The following is a 7,548-nucleotide window of genomic DNA, read 5'->3' as shown; positions in this document are numbered from 1 at the left end:
AAACCGAGAAATTCATTTTTATATACTTAAAAACTCATTTTCTTAAAATCATTTTTCAAACATAACAATTAAATGTAATTAATGAAATTCCGTTCGTAAATGAACCATGTGAGGTTTACTCACCTCTAATCCTGCTGCGTCTTCTTAACAGCTCAAAATACGGTTCACAATCGTCTGCCAACTCAAACAGTCAATCACCTAACCAAATACGATAATTAACTTAAGTACAATTCAAATATGAAGATCCAATGGTCGGATCTTCACCAGCGACCACATAAAGTCATCGGGACAGTCCTACAATCATCATATCAAACCATAAGTCTAACAGACAGTCCAATCTTCACAGATCACAAATCGAACGATCGAAATCGATCGAAATTGTAAAATTCATAACTTAATCATACGATCTCCAAAATTTACATGCTATACATCGATATGGTCGTATCCCCATGTAGAACATAAAAATGGGCAGAAACTGCCCTTGGGACCCCTGGAAGTGGCCGGAAATGTCCGCCGGAGTTAGAGGCAGAGTAGTCGCCGACCACCGCCAATGGCGTCGGGGTCAGGCTAATCCTCTTTGCTTCATCATTTTGAGCAACTTTCATAACTATCACGAAGTCAGAAAACGAGTGGAAGTGATCGAAAATTACCAAAACTTTCCAGTTTGGCCGGAAAATCTACAGAAAACGGCAAGGCCTCCAACGAGCATGAAATCGATCACTTCAGGTGCTGTCCTTCTTGGGTATTGATCAGGGGGTTGAGATGAGTTCAACAAGATAAGAACCTCAAGTTTTGGTGGCCTAGAACTCGAGATATTCACTTCGTACTCAAAACGGCCGGAAATGGAAACAAGCTTCCTGCCGCCTCTACAAACCGTTCCACGGTGCAAGGCTGCCACTGGCAGCTGCACAAGGTCGAGGTGAAGATAAGGGAAGAAGTTGTGTGAGGATTGGTGGCCGGAGGAGTGAAAACGACGCCGGAGAAGAAATGCTCTGTTTTTCGGCTCGGGGAGAGGAGAGAGAGAGAGAGAGACATTAGGGCCGGCTGCCAAAAATGGAAACTGACACTTTTGGAAAATTTCCAAAAATAGTTAAGTATTTATACCCGAAATGGAAACTTTTCCAAACGCGATAACTTCTTCATACGAACTCTGATTCTTGCGTTCCGCATATGCCAGAACTTGTATCGACGAGCTCTACAACTTTCATGAAGGAAGTTTCCTCAAATTCCTTACGTAAAAAATAGTCGATTTTCACGACCCCCCCAAAACGTTCCTTTTTTCGAAATAAAATCATTCGAACTAACTCCACCACATCTCCAAGCTTCGTACTCGCACCCATGGCCACGAAATCATTTCTAAAAGTCAATGGAAAAATAATTTGGGTTTTTAGGGTTTTACATAGATTGAGAGTTTGAATCAACAAAGTCAACCTGAATTTTATTTTTGTCCCACACAAGCCAAATACCTCCATAGGAACCCGCAGCTTTAACAATTCTAGAATTAGGAAAATCAATATGCCTTAAAGAATTACTAACTCTTATAAATTGAACTCGTGGCTCATAGATAGCTAACATATCAACAGAATGTAACTTAGCTAAAGAAGAGAGCGAAAATAGTTCTAGGATTTTATTTTGGGAGTCAGTTCTCGTCTGACGGCTTACCATGCTTATAGGCTCAGTTGCAGTTGTTGTTTAGGTGAGGGTCTGACTTTGCGGAGGGTGGTTCTGTTCATGGAGAGCTAGTTACTAGTGATGATCCAAAAGAAAGAAAAGCTTTACAAGAATACTTAGCCAGAGAATTTGAAATGAAATACCTTGGCCAGTTGAAATACTTCCTTGGCATTGAAGTTGCTAGATCTAAATAAGCAATTTCCTTGTCCCAAAGGTGATAATGCTATGAGTAAGCACACAATTTAACCTTGCAAAATATAGTTGTCAGTATAGAATAAGTAGGGATCGTTCTAGCCGGGGTTTGAGGGTACACCTGTAATTGCAAAAACAATCAAATAATTAATTTAAGTTATTATTTACAAAAATAAAACTAACAATAAAAATATATACAAGTTAATGTAAAAAGGGGTTTTTAGGATTATTAAATCAAAAAGTAAAATAAATAAACCGTAAAAAAATATATACAAGGGTGGAACGAAAGGAACAAAGATCAAAACCATATCCATATGCAAGAAATCCAATTACAATTCCTATAGTTGATTTTCTATGTCATGAGAAAGAAGTTGACCCTGTGAAACGTTAATAAGCAAACGATTTCTCATATTTTACTTTCCTTGAATATTTAATCTAAGTGAAAGCACCTAAATCAATCCTATTGAACATTCAATCATAGTCTAGAAAGCTAGCTAATCAAGAACACATTCAATGCATAAAGAACAAAGAAATGATGTCAACCAAAGTACACAACCTAGTATGAAAAAGTCCATCTATTTGCAATCCTCCTTAATTGATTTCGACTTTTGTCCAAATCCTTTACTACTTATGAAATAGGTTCACAAAACTATTAGGTGAATTGTTTACCTAAATCTAGCACCAATTACATGCATATATCCTAAGTTGGCCACCAAAGAACACATACATATAAAAGTTTTCTGTAATTCAAAATCAATTAAGCAATCTCACATAAGCAACATATAAAGAAATTACAACTGTATTTCAAAACATATAAACGGGCTTTAAACTTTGCCCTTAACGTCATGTTAACTAGAATTCATAACTCTACGAATCAAACAAAGGAAAACAAAAGAAAGTATAAAATACACCGTGAAAGATGGATGACAAAGCCTTGAGATGAAGAACTTGAAGATCCTTGAAAGCAAGCAATCTTCTAGGAACGACACAAGGGTGGATGGTGGCTAGGATCTTGATGTATTGCATGACTTCTTCTCCTCCTTGATTGTGACGTAGAGCTTCTGAAGACTAGAGAATGGAGAGAATTTTTCTGATGTTTATTTTCTGAGGGAGAGAGGTGTCTTGTGTTGTGGATGATGCTCCTATTTATAGGAGGATGACAACTTGGTCTCCAAGTCTTGAAGATTCTTCTATTAATTTCCTAGGAATTATCCGCTCATGCCATACAGCTTCAACCAATCAAATAATGCCACGTCAGCTCAGCTATGTCATCCAACCAATCAGAAGCCTTCAATTTAACACCTTGATTCTAGGGAGAATATTTTTGAATTAATTACATGATTATTTTCTTATTTATCTCCTCAATTTTGGCTAAGAATGAATGTGGATATAAAGGAATGTATCTGGACCTGTTTTCAACCTTTCTGCTTGTTGCAATCCCTTGAAATTCTCCTTCCTTATCTGTCGAAGTCTCCCTTTGGCCATAATCATGTCTAGATGCATTTAGGATTTAATTGAGATGTCATTATCCACATATATTCTTGAAATTCGGCCAAAATCAGTTTGTGTTTAAGACAGACCCAAAATCTGATTTTTAACCATCGTTTCTTGCCAAAATTGACTCCCAATCCATATCACCTTTGTAGAGGACGTTTTGAGTTTGTTCTTGGGCTCTCCTAGTCCACCCAGGAATCTTATTATCATCAGGACTCCTAGTCCAACGAGGACTCTTCACATGAAATGTTCTTAAACCTTTCGGAATCTTCTTTTGCTTTCCTAGTTCAACTGGGACTCCTTGTGTCATTAGGATTCCTTTTCCTCGCAGGAGTAGGTTTCCTAGTCGGACTAGGATTTCCTGGCTGGACCAGAAAAACTTCATTTCTTCATTTCAGCTCATTTCTTGTAAGGCCCCGTACCTTAATATTTTTTTATGATGTACGTTTTTATCGGGTTTGACCGAGGAGTTGACTTTTTAATTTGTCTGTTATGTCGGATTTTTCCTTGAGTACGTCGTAGGTTATGAAAAAAAATTTAGTTGGTGGACACACACTTTGAATCGATCGGAGTTTATAAGGGGAAGTTGTGATTTAAGTGTTTAAGGTACTATTCCTTATTAAAATTATTGGTTTTGTTTAAAGAAAAGGGAATAGGAATTATTTTTAAAAGGAGAGAGAGAGAGTGAAATCGGGAGAACCCGATTCCAACCCCCCTGTTTTTCTTCTCTTCCGTTTCTTTGCAACCGGAACTGATTTCCGGCTGATCCTCCGCCGCCGTTCCTCATTGGACTCACCTCCGGCCACCGTAGCCTCCTCTCTTCATCCTCTTTCATCTCAGTACGCAATTTTAGCTGGGTAGCTTCAATTTGAATGATCTTAGGGGAAGTTGCCGATCGGGTTTGAGAACCCCCGGCTGGGTTTTCGATTTCCAGCGGTCTCCGGCCGGAAATCCTTGTGTTTTTGGTTCACTGGGAAGGATTGAACACTTTTCTGACCTCCTTGTGGCTTGTTTTGGCCGGAGGAGATGTTAGGGATGATGAACAGTGGCAGTTGGGTTTTTCTGATTTTGGGTTGAATTTTCGACCCCTTCTGCCTAGTTTTAGTTGTTGTTGCAGGTATAAAGATTGTTGGGCCTGTTGAGGAGATTTTGTTGATGAATTTTGGGTGACCGGATTTGAGTGTTGGAGCGCTGCTGATGGTGGTGATGCTGAGGAGGCTCTGTCAGCCCCTCCAAAACCCATTAATGTGATTTTGAGTGTTATTTCAAACTTGAGGTTAATTGTTTGGAGTTTCTTGGAAATTAAATGTGGGATTTGGATGTTTTGAATTTTATAGTTGATGAATCTTTTGGCTAAATCTCTTGATAGATTACTATTAATGTTATTGCGAAATTGTTCTATTTTGTTGAGGAGTTTGGAGTTGAGTTTGTGGTTTGGAAAAGAAAATTTTAGAGAGGATTTGAGATTTAGAGATGGATTGGTGAATGGAAATAGGGAAAGTTAAGAAGGAATTCGGAAATTTTGGAAAGAATATTATGTTTATTTTGGTGTTTGATTTTGGTCAAGGAATCGAGTTTAAATTGTTTAGATTATCGGAAGATCCTTGTGAGGTTAAAGATTAGTCTTGGACGTTAAATTGTAAGGAAATTTCCGTATTCAAGAATGTAAATTCCAAATTGAAGAGTGAGATTTCTTTAATAGAGTGAATACTAATCCTCAAAGGAAGGAGTTTTGATCTTGAGATTGTTTCCGCTTTAAGGCTAATTATTATGTCCATCTATTTTAGGACGTACTGAGCCCTCGAGCGAGGAGGACACGGGCAGGCAGCAAGTTTAGCTGCGGGACTACTTGTGAGTGGACCTTTATTTTTATTTAAATAATGCATGCATCATGGTCTTAAGCTTTGAAATAGATTGTTATTTGAGTAAATGTAATTTTATGGAAAGAAAAGGATTTAAAAAGGAAGCAGTTGACAAGGAGGCCAGTTTTGGCGCATGCGTATCTTACCTAGTTGGCAGTCCCTTCTAGGTAATAGTCTGATTGGCAGTCCCTTCCAGACTACAGCTCGGTTGGCAGTCCCATCCGATGCGTCATCTGGTTGGCAGTCCCTTCCAGATGACATGAGGTAGTTAGTCGGCAATCCCGTCTACTACTTGTGGATAGTTGGCAGTCCCAACTAACCACCGCCTCCTATTCCGGTTGGCAGTCCCTTTCGATGCGTCATCTGGTGGCAGTCCCTCCCAGATGGCATGAGATGCCTAGGAAGCAGTCCTTCCTAGTCATCAAATAAATTTTCTTGGAAAAAGGATTGTGTTGGAAAATTTGTGGAGTCTCGCTGCATGTTGGTTTTGTTGAAAAGAGAAATGGGGAAGCATTTCATGAATTGTTTCAGATTTTGTTTCAGTTTCGTCCACTCACTCTAATGGATTTTATATGTTTTCCCCTGGGCCCTTCGTTTTCAAATGCCCAGATTTCAGATTTGCCGAGATCGCGTCCAGACTCTAGAGACTTTGGAATCAGCGCTTCCGTTTTTGTCCGTAGGTTATTACTTAACCTACCTTGTATGATATCGGCTTAGTTACTAGTGTTGCTCTGATAACTTTTTTTGTAATTTGATGGATGTTTTTGTTCGGATTGATGTTGTTACGGAGGTTATGATGGGATTTGAATTTTCCGAATGTAAGATATGTACTTGGATTGTAAATATGGTATTGTGGGTTGAGTAGAAGTTAAAGTTTTAATCATGTCCAGGTTTGTGAACTTTTGGGTAGCCCATATTTAGGGGAGGTTCTGCAGAATTTTCGGTAGATTTCACTTAACGTGGGCCCCGCAGGCTCGTATCCAGGACTTCTGGGTGTTCTTGGGTCGGGTCCTCTCATTTCTGCAGCCCTCGTGCCTTTAAGCTCATTTCTTCTCCATTCTCTCCAAGGTACCTAAAAATAGAAACTTTATTAAAATTGACTCATTTAAGAAAATAATTAAGTAAAATATGAGGAAATAACTATTAAAACATTGCATTAAAATGCTCCTATCAAAAGGAAATATGGGCTTGACTTATTGATTGAGACTAGAATGCTTACATGTAATCCAACAATTGAAACTCATATAGAAATGAATCATAAGTTATGAGAGTATATTGATCAAGTTTTCACTAGTAATCAGCGTTATCAGCATCTTATGGGAAGGCTAATCTACTTATCACACATTAGACCAAACATTATTACCTATGCAGTAAGTGTAGTGAGTCAGTTTATGCATGCTTCAAGTGTGGAACATATGAATGTCGTGTACAAAATATGAAAGTATTTGAAGAATGCTCTAGGTAAACGGGTAATTTAAGTACGGGGTGTAACAGCCGATTCAAGGCTCGTTGTTTGCCAGATCCTTAAAACAGCACAGAAAATGATCATTAGAGCATTGCCAAAGTGTCACCATCCCCTTGACCCGCCAGAGATACGCTAGAGCTGCCATGAAAGGATTTGCATCAAGTGTTGTTGTATCCGAGGAGGCAAGCCACGAGACCAGAAATACTCCAGCGCGATCCTCCTCAGTTTCTGTTCAGCCCGATGTGTTATGTCCTGTACCTAAACTTACCTATTTACCAGTCATTTGGAAGGTAAATAATTAAGAATCTTACTTTTTAACTTAATTTCGATCATTTACGGGAACAAAAGTTGACTTTTTATTTGGCTCAATTTTTTAGGAAACTTTCTTCACGAAAGTTGTAGATGACGTTAAACCAAATTCGTGGATATGCGAAATGCAAAAATCGAAGTTTGCATGAAATAGTTGCGATCAGAAAGTTGAAAGTTACTATTTCAGAAAACCTACTATAAATAGCAGTTTCATCTTTCTATTTCCGGAACTTTCCATTTTAGTCAAATACCCAAATTCCAAATTCTCTCACCACCTCCGGACGTCGCACCGACCTCATTCAACATGTCTCCTCACGCCGGTGACGTTTCTGGCCTCACCCTCCACAGATGATCACCCACTGCGGCAAATCAAAGGAAAAAGGTGTTGCGAACCCGCAATGGCTGACCTGATCGGAACTTTTGATTTCAGCCACCTATGGTGACAAGACCACCCGCGTTTTGAAGCTCATGCACTGCAGCGCAAACTCCTCCAAACAACTTTAAGTGATTTGCAGTAAGGAGTAAGAATTGAATGCTTGAAGAATTTAGATTTAC

The sequence above is a fragment of the Rosa chinensis genome, chromosome 3 (genome assembly GCF_002994745.2).
Source record: "Rosa chinensis cultivar Old Blush chromosome 3, RchiOBHm-V2, whole genome shotgun sequence".
NCBI lineage: Eukaryota > Viridiplantae > Streptophyta > Magnoliopsida > Rosales > Rosaceae > Rosa > Rosa chinensis.
The sequence above is the reverse complement of the archived record's forward strand: the minus strand, read 5'-3'. Positions refer to the sequence as shown.